The following is a 15,835-nucleotide window of genomic DNA, read 5'->3' as shown; positions in this document are numbered from 1 at the left end:
GGGAGCGGAGGGGCAGGCGCTGAGCTCTGCTCTCTGGGGACAGCGACAGGACCCGAGGGAACAGCATGGAGCTGGGACAGGGGAGGGTCAGGCTGGGTGTTAGGGAAAGATTCTGCACCCAGAGGGTGGTCGGGCACTGGGACAGGCTCCCCAGGGCAGTGGTCATGACACCGAGCTGCTGGAGTTCAAGAAGCGTTTGGACAACGCTCTCAGACATATGACCTGATTTTGGGGTTGTCCTTTGGAGACCCAGGAGTTGGACTCAATGATCCTTGTAGGTCCCTTCCAACTCAGAATATTCTTTGATTCTGTGATTCAGTTGGCAATGCTGGTTGAGAGCAATCTGCTCTGGGAGAGCAGATTGAAAAAAGGGGAAAAACTGCTGTGCAACAGCAGCTGGGAAAGAGGAGTGAGAAGAAGTTAGAGAAACACATTTCTGTCCCTACAGCCGCCAAGGTCGGTGCAGAAGGAGGGCAGGAGGTGCTCCAGGCACGCAGCAGCAGTTCCCCTGCAGCCTGTGGAGAGGCCCCTGGTGGAGCAGGCTGTCCCCCTGCAGCCCATGGGTCCCACACGGAGCAGATCTCCACGCTGCAGCCCGTGGAGGAGCCCCCGGTGGAGCAGGTGGATGTGGCCTGGAGGAGGCTGCGGCCCATGGAGAGCCCCCGCAGGAGCAGGCCCCGGGCCGGAGCTGCAGCCCGTGGAGAGGAGCCCACGCAGGAGCAGGGGGTCTGGGGGGAGCTGCCGCCCGTGGGGGACCCGTGCTGGAGCAGTTTGCTCCTGGGGGATGGACCCCGTGGTACGGAGCCGTGTGGGAGCAGTTCTTGAAGAGCTGCTGCCTGTGGGCAGCCCCCGCAGTATCAGTTTGGGAAGGACAGCTAATCTCCCTACATGGAGTCTGTTTTGTCCATGACGGTAATTGTTGAGTGATCTCCCTGTCTTTATCTCAACCCTTGAGTCCCTTCCACGGTATTTTCTCCCCTTCTTCCTTTGAGGAGGGGGAGTGAGAGAGTGGTTGTGGTGGAGTTCATATGCCCAGCAGGGTCAAACCACCACAAGGAGAACTTCAGTAGCATTTTTGTACTGGCCTTTTGAGAAAGGCTGGATCTCAAAGACCCTCCACATTCAAAGACTAACACTAAATGAAACTAAGAAAGTCTCCATCTTCTCTGAGTAGTGACAGGATGTGCAGGCATTTAATCATTGACAGCTGCCTGTCACAAAAAGTAAAGAAGCAGTTTTCTTCCTTCCAAACTCTCACAGGTATCAGGCAGAAAACTTAAAAATAAAGCTGTGTTTTCTACAGTAGCAACAAACACCTAGGAAATTCCTGGACAACAGCAGTTTACAAGGTGTAGTAGGAAGGCAGTTAAGTACAGCGGTACGTGGAGCCCCACCTGGACTGTTTCAATTGAGTGCTGTGCTGTAAAAGTTCAATGTAATATAAAGAGGAATGAGGATGAGTCATTTCATTACTACGTCTTGTGTTATTAGGAGTCTAAGAGTAATTTCTCTGAATGCTTTTACAGTGCCATAAAACTGTCAGCTCTTTACTACCAGGCACTACAATAGGAGTAGCACTGTTCCAAAGAATCTACTTCTTGTCATATAGCCCTTGGTGTCTGTGATTTAAAACAGCTAATAAGGAATCAGGTGTCTACTACGAATTTATGCACCTGCTTTGTCAACCGTTACACTATGTGATGAAGTTTCCATGCAATAGCATAAGATCTAGGGACACAGAAGAAAGGCTAAGTTACACGTTAAAACTATTTCATCTGCTTTCTCTTTTGCAAAGTTTCAGAAACCCACTCTACATCAGAAGTCACCTTATTTTCATAATAAATCTCTTCATTGCTGGAGTTGTTTGTGCGTGCAGTATTAACCTTTGGCCTAAGCAGGAGTTCCCTTTCTCTGGTATTTGTTCCCCTTCGTATTTATAAGAAGCAATTTTATCCATTCCAGTGTTCATTTTGCAAGGTTGAACAAGGCAAATTTTTGTAACTACTTCTGGTGATTTATGCTTTTCATATGCAACAGTCATCTTTGTAACCTTCCCTCGTAACAGGTTTCTTTGAATTCTCTTGTTCTAATCAATGGAGTGCAATCCATGTGACTGTGTTTATGTTATTGATGTCTGCATCTGAGCTGGCTCTATTATCTCACTGTATTATCCATCATCACTTCTTTGCCTTTTCAACATAAATATCTAAAATAGGCAAATTACATTGGTGGTTTACAGCAACTAGTTCAGACTCAGCCATCTACACTGCGCAGGTCTAAAGTTAGGGGGGAGGAATCTAGCCCTGAGTGGCCAGAACCACATGGCAGAGGAGTTGTGCTAGTGCCTTTGTGCTATATCTGTGCTACTGCCAGTGACGGCAATGCTCACCTATCTTTACTTTGGAAATACTTAAAAAAAAAAATGCCAAGATCACTTTTCCTATTTCCACAATTGCATCACAGTAAGGGCTCATAGAGTTCTTTTGAGAAAATATACATCCAATTCTTTTTTTTCTTCCTTTTTTTTGTTTTTATGTACTTTCTAACAGATACAATCTGCAGTAATTTCTAACATACAATTTTCTTTCACAGCAGAAGTTCTTCTTTCTCCATAGCAGAAATTAACTTGATTTTCTGGTATTATGTGTTTTTTTTTTTTTTTTGCTGTTAAATTTTTGTCTGTTTCTGTTATTCTGTCCCTCAATGTCATCAAAGCAATGTGGGTAGGCTGGCTGCAAATACAGGAGTAACCACTTCACACTGGAGCTGTGGGAAGTGAACTAGTCAATTCTCAGCATGAAATAATGAGTGCTTTAAGCTACTTCATTGGTAACTCCATAAGCCTCAACAACACAGTCTCTTGCTACTGTCTATCCATAACCTTAGATGACTTTGAGGACTGTACTATTTGCAATGTCAATCTATGCCTCCGCTCATCCACACAGTGTTCCAGTCCTCTTTTATTGACAGTATTTCCTACTTCCGCCAGCAGCACGCTTCAATACAGCTCTCTAATTTTGTGCTCCACAAAGATATTCCTGTGTAATACAACAATATGACTAACATTGTTCTTGTTCCTTGCCTGTCTCATCATTTTAAAATTCATTAACCACCTTCAGATCCCTCCTTAACACTGTACTTTGCTGCAACGCCTACAAAAATTTGGAAACAATCTGACTGTGAGTGAGCTGAGAACATTGCCTCCCAGGCCAAGCGCTATATTCTCTTTGTTTCTCAGTGCTCCTCCATCTGTTGGCATCCATCTGCTTCCACGTGGATTGTAGGCTCTTTGGGGCAGGACCGTTTCTTTCTTCTATGAGCTGATGGTGCCCAAACCTGTTACTGCTGAAGAGCTGGTGTTTCGAGTTACATCTGTTTTAGGCAAAATTCCTGTTAGCTTACCATTCATTTTTAAATATCGCATGTAATGATTTGTGAGGAAGTACTCTCAGATCTAAGGACTATTTAAGTACAAAAAGCCCCACATTTTTCATATGCTTGTGTATAGAGGAAGATTTGCTGGTTTGTTTCATTCATATGGTTTGTTTAATTTGTTTGCACAGACAGACAGTATCGTGTGGTACTCCCATCCTGCACGTAGAGTTGAAATCATCTGTAAGTTCAGAATACTGGACATATTCCTTCCCCTGGCCTGTCTAAGGATGGTGAATTTGGAAAGTACTTCTTCAGTTAAATATCGTAATTACTTTCAAAATTATGACTTCAAAATGATGCAGTTTGCTATTGTTGTCCAGGTATAGTATAAAAATTGTATTTGCTTTATGGAGAATTCTCTTGTACAATGCTGCACCTCTATCAGTTTTGAAGACCTAGTGTAAAGCAAGCTCAATGACCCCCAAAGCCAGCAGAGAATATTGCTTTAAACCAGTTTATTGATCAAAAATGGAACTGCACATGGAGAATGTCCTGCAAACAGTCTTTATCTTATCATGTAGGAGGAGCGACAGCTGCTAAGAGACATTGGCTTCAGTCACTTGAGCATATGGCAGATCACAAATAACTGATGCCCACGAGCAGGCACACTTACCACCACATTGCACAGTGCCTTGGGTGTCTTTGTGTTGCCGACAGCCTCCTGTGTGCAGGTGTGCACCTTCCTTCCCGTGGCAGCGGGGTGCCCATCACCCCGACCACCCAGGCAGGGTCCTCCAGGGCCCTGAGGCAGGGTGTTCCCCTCCTGGGCCTCATGGTCCTTGCCCCAGCGAAGCCATTAACGTGGCCACAGTGGGTCCTTGTGGGTCCTTGTGATCACTACCACCAAGAGTTTGAGCAGGTCCCAAAGAAACCTGTGTTATTTCTTCAGGAGTGTTATGGGGGGACCCTGCACTGCTGGAGGGGAGCCCTGGGAAGGCTGCTCGCCTGGGGAGCACCATCATTTATCTTCCTACTGGCCACTGAGCTTTCCCTTTTCACCATTTTTATTTCCTCTGTTCTTCTCCCTCCCCTTTCTTCTTTGGTTTCTGTTCTTGACCAGGAGTAACTCTCTCCATGTTAGACTTGGGGTACGGCAGCAGCCGCAGACCCCACTGATAGGTCCTCGTGCAGGTGAACCTGACTCAGCATCCTTTGCAGAGCACCCACGTCTGGCTGCAGCTCTGCAGTCTGGGCTGCCACACAAATGTGAAAAGCTGCTCTCACCAGCTGACGATGCCTGTGCTCCCAGCTCTTGCACCCTGCCAGCTTGCCTCACTCCTCTCTCCCTCTGCTTCATGACGGCTAAAGATGTGAGGAGGCACTGGCACAGGCTGCCAGAGGAGCTGTGGATGCCCCATCCCTGGAGGTGTCCAAGGCCAGGCTGGACGGGGCTTTGGGCAACCTGGTCTGGTGGGAGGTGTCCCTGCCCATGGCGGGGGGGTTGGAATGAGATTATCTTTAAAGTCTCTTCCAACCCAAACCATTCTGTGTTTTTATGCTTTTCTGTTCTATGTTTAAGATACAACAAAGCACAGCGGGGAAAAAAAAAAAAAGCGTGCAATGGATGGCTATATGGCTTAGAGTCACCTACCATCCAGATTCTCTCAAGTGCCACAAAGCAGCAGCTATAAGGGTCTGCAATGGCAAGCCCAAACCACCAGACGAAAGCAGCACAAGTTTGTCTTTTGAAGAGAATTTTCTGGCGCTAAATTTGAAGTATTGATGTAGAGGGAAATGTTGAAAAAGATGCCTGTTCTTGGGGACAAAAGTAAATATACTGGAAAGTAGGTGGGAAAATGAGCTGGAAAACAGGAATCACTGACCAGAGCACAGACAGCAATAAAACCCAGGAAAGTTGAGCCCGGTTTTAAGAGACAACAGCAGGATGATTGTTAATTCAGGATGATGGGAGAAGCAGCTGTGTGTGAAAGAAGCTAACCAACTCTGGGGCACATAGGGAAAGCAACAAGTCCAGAAATGATCACAGTGTAATGTCATCCTTAATATTTGAGGCACGCCTATCGGAATGGTCAAAGGCTTGGTGTGGGCTACAAAACCTTCCTTAAATCAGGGTCCTGATTTAAAAGGAACTGAGGCAGACTTTTGCTCAAAGTCCTCCAGAAATGACTTGTGTATGTGATTCTTTTAGAGCCCTCAGGAAAGTCGTAGAGATTTTGGTAACACCTGCAATTACAAGAAATATTCATCAGTTTAACTGTGCTGAGCATGGCCAGGAAATCACTTTTAAGGACAGCTGTGGCATGCAAGGCATACTGGTTCCGTTCCCTTTTATTTTTTCAGCACAAAGATGCTTGCTTGGAAAGCTCTCCTTTCCTGAATGCCACGTCCCAGGAAGCTCCCCTCTTCTTTCCGCTGCCATCCTCTGAACTGAAAGAATCACACACACAATTACAAAAATTGTCAGTAGTACATTTTTGAAGCTACTGAAATTTTGATACTGCAATAACTATCTCTTGCTCTGAATATGAGCCAGACAGGAAATATAAAGGAAAAAAAATCAGCATTCTGTGTATTTCCAAAAGAATGCAGACTCAGAGGCTCTAGCAGCATGCTCCAGGCAGCGATGCTAGGTGGTTTTCTGTTTGTACAGAAAAGTTAGCATGTGGAGTACTCTGAGAAACAATAACAAGAAAAAAAAAAACTTTTGCCTTTTTCCAGTATTGATTTTAACCCCAAACTTGTTTGTACGGGCACAGTAACTTGTATTTACTAATAGGCTGTGTTTCAGTGGTTTCTCCTGTTAGGATGATGTGAACCCAAATCAGGAAGAATTCTTTCCATGAATTTCAGCTGGCTCCAAATTTTATGCCGAATGTTTCCCATTAATACAGTATTTCCTATAGCTGAAGTATACAGCAGTTAAGGTTTAGCAAGAGTCATTTTACAAATGCATGTTAAAAAAAGGCCCAGATTAGCAGTTTCCCAATCTTTTAGTATTTGATGCTACAGGACTAGTGCAACTCAACTACCTTTTTTATGGATGAGACATAACTTCGCTGATGCCAAGAGAGTTTGTATGGTATAAATGTGGTGCAGCACAAGAAAAATAAGATCTGCCTGCAAAGCAGAGCCTCAGAATAAAACAGCATCATTCCTTTATGTAACATTAACTAGGCACCTGCTTAACGAGTTACAATAATTCTTGATAACTGGTATCGTTGTGGAATTCCTAATGTAGAGTATTTCTCCAAGTTGGCACGTTATGTGTTTCTGTTGTTTTATGGCAAGAATATTTCTCTGAGAGCTACAGAATGCCATAGTAGAGAGAGACTAAAGGAGTGAAATTCTGTGGTGGTTTCACGCAGCTGGGCAGCTGAACTACACTCTCCACACTCTCACTCCCCCTCCTCAAAGGGAAAGGGGGAGAAAATACAATGCAAAGGGCTCAAGGACATAATAAGGACATAATAAGAACAAGGACAGGGATGTCACTCAACAATCAACATGGGCGGCAGCTCCCCCCAGACCCCCTGCTCCTGCGTGGGCTCCTCTCCACGGGCTGCAGCTCCGGCCCGGGGCCTGCTCCTGCGGGGGCTCTCCATGGGCCGCAGCCTCCTCCAGGCCACATCCACCTGCTCCACCGGGGGCTCCTCCACGGGCTGCAGCGTGGAGATCTGCTCCGTGTGGGACCCGTGGGCTGCAGGGGGACAGCCTGCTCCACCAGGGGCCTCTCCACAGGCCGCAAGGGAACTTCTGCTGCGTGCCTGGAGCACCTCCTGCCCTCCTGCTGCACAGACCATGGGGGCTGCAGGGCTGCTTCTCTCACACTTTCTCACTCCTCTCCCAGATGCCGTTGCACAGTGTTTTTTCCCCGTTCTTCAATCTGCTCTCCCAGAGGCACAACCAACGCCTCTCCCTGGCTCGGCTCTGGCCAGCAGCGGGTCCCTTTTGGAGCCGGCTGGAGCTGGCTCTGATCTGACATGGGGCAGCTGCTGGGCTCTGCTCACAGAGACCACCCCTGCAGCCCCTGCTACCAAAACTTTGCCATGTAAACCCAATACAAAGTCAGTGCTGTTCTGCTGAGCGCTTCTGATGAACAATGTGAGTTCACAGTGCACACTGGTGCTGTGCTGGCTGACATCACCTGAAGATTTACCTATTGTGTTTAGAAGTGTGACCATAATTGGAGCTAAATTGTGCCTTGCTATCGTTACTCAAGTTGCATATACTGATAATGGGAAAAAGGAGCTTTCTTGGCACAGTGTGTCCATGGACACTGCTTAAAGAAAGAGAAATTGATTTTGTAGACCAGAGTTACTGATTACCATTTTTCACATTGTGTACTATGTAACCCCAGGAGCAGAACTGAATCCAAGCTCTCTACAGTGAAAAGAAATTGCAGTTAAGAGAAAGTAGTAATAATAGTAATAACAAATATTAGATTACATATTTTCTAGCTGTAAAGTTTCAGCAGTGGAAAAAGGGGCAATAACATGTATAATACTGCGTAAAAAAGAGTGCTATCAGAAAAGAAAGAACTTATTTTTAAATGTGCCTCCAAATAGCCTTCTTATATTAGCACATCCTCTCAACTTGGGTCATGGCTGAATTAAGCTTCCTACACAGCCAGGTTGTCCTGTGGATATAAATACATGCTCTAAGTCACATAAAAGCAATCCAATCCTATTTGCATTGTCACTCGACGATACAAAATGCTATAATGACCTCTTTTTTGATGTCCAGTTCTATCTATAAGACAGGCTTAGGCCCTTTTGTTCCTTAAGGAGGTCAGCTATTGCTTTGCTTTCTTAATGAGCTTCAGACATTCCCAGAGAGCCTCCCGATATCTCAGACATACCTAGCCCCAGGCAAGACACTTGTGGCCTCTGCCAACACCTAAGCTTTGCAGACAGATCACATGTGACAGGTTATGCAACTGAACTGGCCTTTATATACTAGCAGGACGTTAGCATGTAAGGGGCTTACGAGGAGAAGAGCACCAGGTGAGGAAAAAATGTTTGCATATGTTGCTTCTTGGAGTGCTTTGGCTCTGTAACAAAGCATATTAGATTTAATCTTCTGTTTCATTTGGAGGTCACTGTGTAAAAATCCTTGGGAATTAGTAATGTTTTCTCTGTTCTAAAATTGCAGGGTCTGAAGTTCTACGAATACTTAGAAATAATGGTAATTCCTCTACGGAGAATGACACCTGGGTATATAAGGTTGTTGCAGGTATGAAAATTCTGACTTTTTTCTCCTTTTAATTAGATCTCTGAAATACCAGTATTTTTCTTCCTCAGACTGATTTTGTTTCAAATTATTACATGACCAGCCCAAGGGAACCCTGGCTTCTGGTGGGTTAACATTCATAACAACTCAAAGAAATCTTAATTAAGCCTCTGCTGAAAAGTAAATGAATAATGATAATAGTTATAATGCTGGAATACCAAATGCAGAGTACTGGACAAAGCTTGTATATCTGCAGTGCCTAAACCGAAACTCCTTCTCCCTCATTTTAGATTACAGTGGTTTTTTGTGTTTGGGGCAGTAGGGAAACTTTAATGGGAATGAGAATGATAGGGTTTCAAAGGAATTATAATGAGTTGTCAGTGAAACACTTCAATTGACTTCTATGATCATAATCACAGAATCACGGAATGGTTTGGGTTGGAAGGAACCTTAAAGACCATCTAATTCCAACCCCCTGCCATGGGCAGGGACACCTCCCACCAGATCAGGTTGCCCAAAGCCCCATCCAGCCTGGCCTTGAACACCTCCAGGGATGGGGCATCCACAGTTTCTCTGGGCAGCTTGTGCCAGTGCCTCACCACCCTCTGAGTGAAGAATGTCTTCTTTATATCTAAGGACGTAAGGATGATAAAGAAACCTCAAAGAGTATTGACCTCTGGAACATTGAGGGTCCAGAATATTGATTGTTAAATGAAGAAAAAATAAAGATATGGATAGAAAATATTTTAAATCAGCCGAGTAATTGAGAATAAAACACCCATAGGAAAGATATTACGAAGTAGGGCATCTTCCTTATTGTATTCCATATTCTGATATTTACAGAATGTATGTTCTTTTGTTGGACAATGTCACAGCTGTTAGCAATGCGATCTGCATTCAAACTCATAGCCTTTGGTGGTTGAGAAGTGACATGGCAGAGCTAAGACTACCGCGTTTCAGTCCTAGCAATCAATTTCGTCCATGCATCCCTGCTTATCTTTCGATATCACCATTACATAGTAATATTATTTGGAATTTCTTTTGTGTTTATTCTCCTGCTGAAGTAGCCACACTGCCAGCCACATTTATCAAGGTCAGAGCACTGAGCTCTGATTATTAAAGCTCAAACAGAAAACATTACAGAATCTGGAAGTGAAAATCAGGCTCCTTGGAATGGGAGCTTTGTCAGTCATTTCAGTGGTGCCATACTTCCCATCCATTGAGTGCAGGAGAGAGCTTGAAAAATGAAGTCTTTGTGTAAGGCTTAGTCATCATTTTATATAAGAAACGCCACAACTAGAAAGATGCACAATATGTTTTAACTCACAGTGTCAATACGCGCAAGAATTTGTGTTTTGCTCTGTAGGGAATCTATGCAAATGTGCTTCTGCTTCTTGGTCGGTGTATCATACACTTGTATTAGGCAAACAACAGTAAATTATTTTTTTCTTATTGTTATTCAGATAATCAGTAAATAATTTTTATCTTTACTTTGATGGGCATTTCCTGCTGATTTGTCAGACATGATGAAGAGCGAACCTGCGTTAAAGCTTGTCTGCTTGGTCTAGTGCTACCTGTGGAGCTAATGAAAGACATTACTGATCCATTGCTTTCCTGAATTAATAACTAACATTTAAGGGGGCATCACTGTATTAGGAGCTAATCTGTGGGAAGGAAGAGACCTTTCTATTTCACAGAACGAGAAAGTCTTTTCTCCTTTATTCCTAAGCCTCTAAGCTTAATTCAGCTCTCCCTCTCAGTCAAGTTGCCAGCGGGAACCCCATCACTGAAAATCAGTCACTGAAATCACTGAATTATAAATGAAAGAAAAATCAGATCAGAAATGTGTCCTTTGTTTTACAAAGTGATAAAAAGAAAACCCTTCCAAAACATTTAACAGCTTGTGCCAAACACTCTTCAGCACAAAGCAGAGTCATACTATATTAAATGACACAAAAAATTTAAAAATTGCCTTGTAGGTTCCAGAGACTTGCTTTTGTGTCGCACTCAGCAGAATCAGTGTATAACTGGCCCTGTTTTCCCCATAGACTCAAGCTGCAGGAAAAATAGTTATCAACTCATCGGACATACTGCTGCAACGGACTGCCTTGCTCCTGGGCATGTTTGGGATCAGTCTCTCCAGCTACAGCACACACCAGTTGGCTCAACAGAAGAAACTTCCCGTGACCCTTTAAGCTGTGTTGGGATGTGGCCCAAGAAATAAATGCGTGTGTCAGGAGTGCTGATGAGTAGCTTTTCTGTCTCCATTACCAGTGTGGAGGTAATGAGGCACTTTGCAGCCTTGATTTCTACATGCAGAGTTGAAAGGGTGGAAGAATACAGATTTCTTCAAGAAAGAAAAAAGAATAATGGACTAACGGAGGCATCAGATTTCAAAGAATTGTCTGTAAATACAATGGATTTCCTTTGTTATCCAGTGCATACATAAAGGGACATCCGAATGTATAAAATACAGTTAAAATCAGAGTAGTTGTAAGCAGATTGATGAGGAAGCCATGCTTAGTATTGCCTTGCTACAGCTTTTGCACATTGACTCCTATACAAAGACTGGTTTTGAAAAGGAAGCATGAAAAGAGTTAAACTAGGTAAAAGTCATCTCTCATAGACTATTTTTACCGTTGTAGCTGAGATACACATTTATGTGGATTACAGAATTTGTGCACTGTAACATTTACTATTGAATCTTAAACATCTTTTTGATGCCTCTTGTGTAGAAATGTTTGTGCATTGATACACATGCTGATATCCTTGTGCAACAGCAGAGATGGCTGGAGGCTGTACCATCAGTACATTATTGGAAAGGAACCGTGACACCAGACCAGATAACTTTGTAATCCTGTACAGAAACTCTAGAAAGGATCAGTAAAAATGTTGGGTTGGGTTTCGTTGTAGAATTCAACATCTGATCATTATTCCTCTGCAGAAACTCGTCATTCCAAAATATGCATTCTGATTAAAATAAAATAGAGACTGACCTTTTTTCCTTCCTTTTCTTTTGTTTTCTTGTTCTGTTCACTCAATGTAATATCTTATTCAGGAATATTCTGTTACTACTGGTTAGCATTTTGCAGCTGTTTCTGATGCTTTATGTAAACATGGCTTAGTAGGCACTTCTGTACATATGTTATTGTTTGAAATCCTTTGTTCTCTGTTAATAAATGCATTTTTTTTCAATGTTTAAAGTTCTTTCTTCTGTCAACAATATTTATATTCAACCACTAAGGGGCATCCTACACAGCTGAATGTTTTGAAATCTTCAGATTGTTCAGCTCAATTTTACAAAGCACAAATTGAAAAAGGTTGAAATTCTTACCTGTTCTTTTTAAAATTGTTCTGCTCCCTGTTTTCCATTCTCACCCCCTCCAAGAGATGTCTCTCTTCTCCCCACAACTGTGATTAATTTGAAGAAGATTAGAAAATCACTGTTTACAAGGTCTTTTTTTTTTTTTTCAATTTACCAAGCCACAAATTGCCTCCATCTTGTACAGCCTTCTGTTTATATTTAAAATTAAAATTATCATGTAATGGAATATTCCATCTTCTGCCTTTACCTACAAGAAATTAAAACAGACAACAACAACAGCAACAAAAACATGATTCTTTTGAAAAAAGTGATATAGCTGGAAAGCATTTCATGACATTGACTGGAGATATATGGAGTGACATCTCCCTCCCCTCTATGTGTAATCTTCATGACTTTCTAATCAATGCACATGATCTTGGTGAGCTGTGTTTTTGACAACTACTTCCCTGCACTCATGCAAGGTGAATGCAAAATCAGCATGTTATCACTGCCATTACTATGCTAATATGAATTCTTCTTTTAGATAAAAGCTAAGTATAATAATATGATGCAATTTTAAGTACAATAACAATATAATTTTCAGAAGATACACTAGAACAAATTAAAATAAATGATAACTTGACCAGTGACACATTTTCATCTTACTGCATCATGGAAATGGAGCTCATGAGGACCACGTATTTTTTCCATGAGAATTGCTTTCAGTAGTTTTGGAAGTTTTACTTGGGACCAATGAAACCATCAGAAGGACAACACAGGCAATAGACAAACTGGACCGTGGAGAACTCAGCAAAGGTATGGGACTTAGGAGCCTCAGGAACATACAGTGAAGCAGCAGGAAGGTAAAATGGAAATTAGTTACTGAATGGATATATTCGAATTTGATGATGGTGATTTGGGCCTGGACAGAAAATCATCTTTGGGTGAAAAGTTAGGATTCCATCCAGCAGAAGATGTCGGCATCTATAGCAGGCCTGTCTGCTGCAGTAAAAATCTAAATCCAAAATTTAGATTTTCTAAGCCACAGCTGCCAGCTCACACTGGCCGTGAAGGCCATCCCCTTGCCCATCCCTTTTGCTGCTGAGGCTCTCTGGAAGATCTGCTTACAGGCTTCCCCGCAGCCAGGTAACCAGGGCATGATGCCCAGGAGGACATTAAACCTTGTACGGGTGCACAATGACACGGTCATCTTCTCGTCCTCCCTGTGGCTGAAAGGGAGACTGAGGTTTGCCCAAAACATGGCTGGAAGACAACATCCCCTGTTCCCTTCTGTCCTCTTGTTTGTTAGAACGAGGAAGAAGAACGAGCAGAGGAAGAAGTAGAACCTGTGTGATTCTTAGAAATGAGCCATTGGCACTGTGCCTTCTTCCTCTTGAGATGGTTTCCTTGGCAGGACTGGCATGGTCCTGTGGATTCCTGATCCTACAGGAGGAGAGTCATGATATGACCTTCTCAGAGCTACGCACCCACCACAGGAAGGGGCCTATATTCAGAATTAGGACAAACTAAAGACTTCTTCCTCCTCATTACTTACTCACATAGTTCACCTCCTTTCCCTCACCACAGCCAGCATGTCATCTTCTGTTCTTGGACCTGACCTAAGTTTGCCATGTTTATAGACACCTAATTTCAGCCCGCAGACTCCAGTAAGAGACGGCTCCCGAAAGCTGGGCAGGATGCTGCTCCGTGTTGCAATTCCCAAACCTGCCTGCAAGTTTAGTCCTTCAAGCTCTGAGCACGCCAGAGCCAGACTTCAAGCAGAGGTTTATGTCTCATTCAAGTCAAAGGGGCGTTTAAGGAACATCCTTGTATCCTTTGCCAAACGGAGGTATTTAATCTCTTCCTTGATCTCCCCCAAAAAGCATTTACATTTTAAACATATTTGTACTTTTGTTTATATGGATTTTACTTCAAAAATGTTGGCAAGTTATCAGCAATTGAATGCTGATGAAAGTTGGGAGCCTGGTGAGCTTCGGGAGGCTAATGCTGCTTACTTAGTTTTGCAAGGCTTTTAAGAAACACCAGCAATGGGTTTCATTTGGCACATAAGTTGTTATGTTTGCGGAATTATGCTCCAGGAAATACTTTTTACCTTTGCTAGCTTGTAAAAATATTGAAGCAGAAGTAGGGTTTAAATAAGTAAATATTAGACCTTCTTCACAAATACACTTTAAAAGCCATTTCATAAAATTTGCTTTACAGATTTTCCGTTGAAAATCAGGCAAATACAGGTTAATATCTCCTGATGCCAAACAATTTTAACTAAGCAAATCCAATTCTGTCAGCAGTCGCTTCTCTAGTTTGAATTATGCCTCGATACATCAAGCTAATTATTTTATTCTTTGAGAAGGAATCCCAGGAGATTTTGTAACTGCGTGGTTTGTATGCCCGAGTCCACCTCCTAAAGTCAAGTGGAATGAAAGTATTAAATAATCAGAAAACCAAACATCTTTGGTATTTTCTTCAAATAGATGTAGCGTAGACGGGAGAGTTGTTTGAGGGGAATGGCATTACTAATGTATATCAGGGAGCATTCAAGCTTGGCCTGTTGAGCTAAATAAAGTCTATTAAATTCACTTGAAATGGAAAACTTTCACCTATTTATACTGAGTTCTCCAAAGCAGAATTTCTGTCTTCTTCACATCAGAATGGACAGCCCGGGACATTTACTCAAGATAACACTCATTTAATAAGAAGTAAAATATAAAACGAATGCAACACCTGTGATATCTTTTTGCAGAGCTTCTGAAAATTATGTTTCTGCATCACAATTCCCACTCTAAAGCATTATTGATCTATAAAACCGGAGGGTATAGAGCTGCAGACTGTGTATCTCCAGATATGCCACAGACCAAGGACTCGAGCAGTTACCTGTCAGCGGGCACTTGGTCACTCATTTGGCAGTGGTAATGGGATCGTCACTCTGTGACTTAATCTGCATGCCAAAGAGAGAATAAAACCAAAACAAGATCTCATCTATCCCTAAATTATGTACACACCTGCTTATACGGTCTGAAGAACCAAACGGTTGGATGGGCTATTTTTTGTCCTTCCGCTACCCTGAAGTTTCATGTTGGACAAAACGGGCATCCATCTTCTTGCTTAAGGAGCATCTGCCCTGGCCCTCAGGGGAGCTGCTGCATGGCTCTGGGTTGTTCTGGCTGCACAACCCTTGGTACTTTGCTGAGAAACCCTTCACTTTATCCTCTGCGTTTTAGCTTGTGCCAGATACATGGACGCCTGACCTCAGCTGAGGTTTTGGGTGCTGCTGTGATGGTAACACACCAATGAAAATGCAGGCATCCTTGTCAGTATGGTCTATGTCCCCATCTCCTTTCAATTCCCAATTAAACTTCCCATCAATGATAAAACAAACAAACAAAAGACGTCATTGTTTATCATTGCTTTTTCCCCTTAGTTGAGTAGCCAGTGACAACATAAATTAATCCCCTCAATCTGTCTTGTCTTTCATAGGACTTTCTTGTGACTCTTCCACAAAGACGGCAAATTAATAAGGTAGCTGAGAGGTAGTTTAATCAAACAGTAGATTAATATGTTTCCTGGAGCTATGTTCGCTTCAGGTTTTAACTAAGCATGTAATCATGAGCTATGGTATGGGATTGACTTTTAATCAGAGTTCTCCTGTCTTTGTAGTGAGTGCTTGAAAGTATAAAAATAGTCCAAGGAGGACCAGAAAGAGATGTTTCTCCACCTCTATGGCAGAATGTCTGTGAAAATGTTTTAAGAGGACAAAATGCTTTGAAAACAGTAATCCAATCCTTTTCCAAAGTTTGTAGGAACTTCATATAATCCACAGCACCCCCCAGATGAAATCCATCCTGCAAGGGAAAAATTTGAGGCAGGGTGGTTAAAGGATGTGTCTGA

General features: G+C 42.8%; 1 protein-coding gene across 1 annotated transcript in view; it reads left to right on the top strand.

The window, feature by feature from the left end:
• The window catches only part of ERICH1 (glutamate rich 1), a 99,027-nt gene extending 90,399 nt beyond the window's left edge, over positions 1–8,628 (top strand). Inside the window, exon 7 of the transcript XR_014581077.1 lies at positions 8,548–8,628. The gene's annotated coding sequence lies outside the window, so the exon portion shown is untranslated. The remainder of the gene's footprint in view (positions 1–8,547) is intronic.
• Positions 8,629–15,835: the final 7,207 nt, after the last annotated feature.

This window comes from Anser anser, assembly GCF_964211835.1.
Source record: "Anser anser genome assembly, chromosome: 3".
Classification (NCBI taxonomy): domain Eukaryota; kingdom Metazoa; phylum Chordata; class Aves; order Anseriformes; family Anatidae; genus Anser; species Anser anser.
This window is presented reverse-complemented; position numbering and strand designations above follow the sequence as displayed.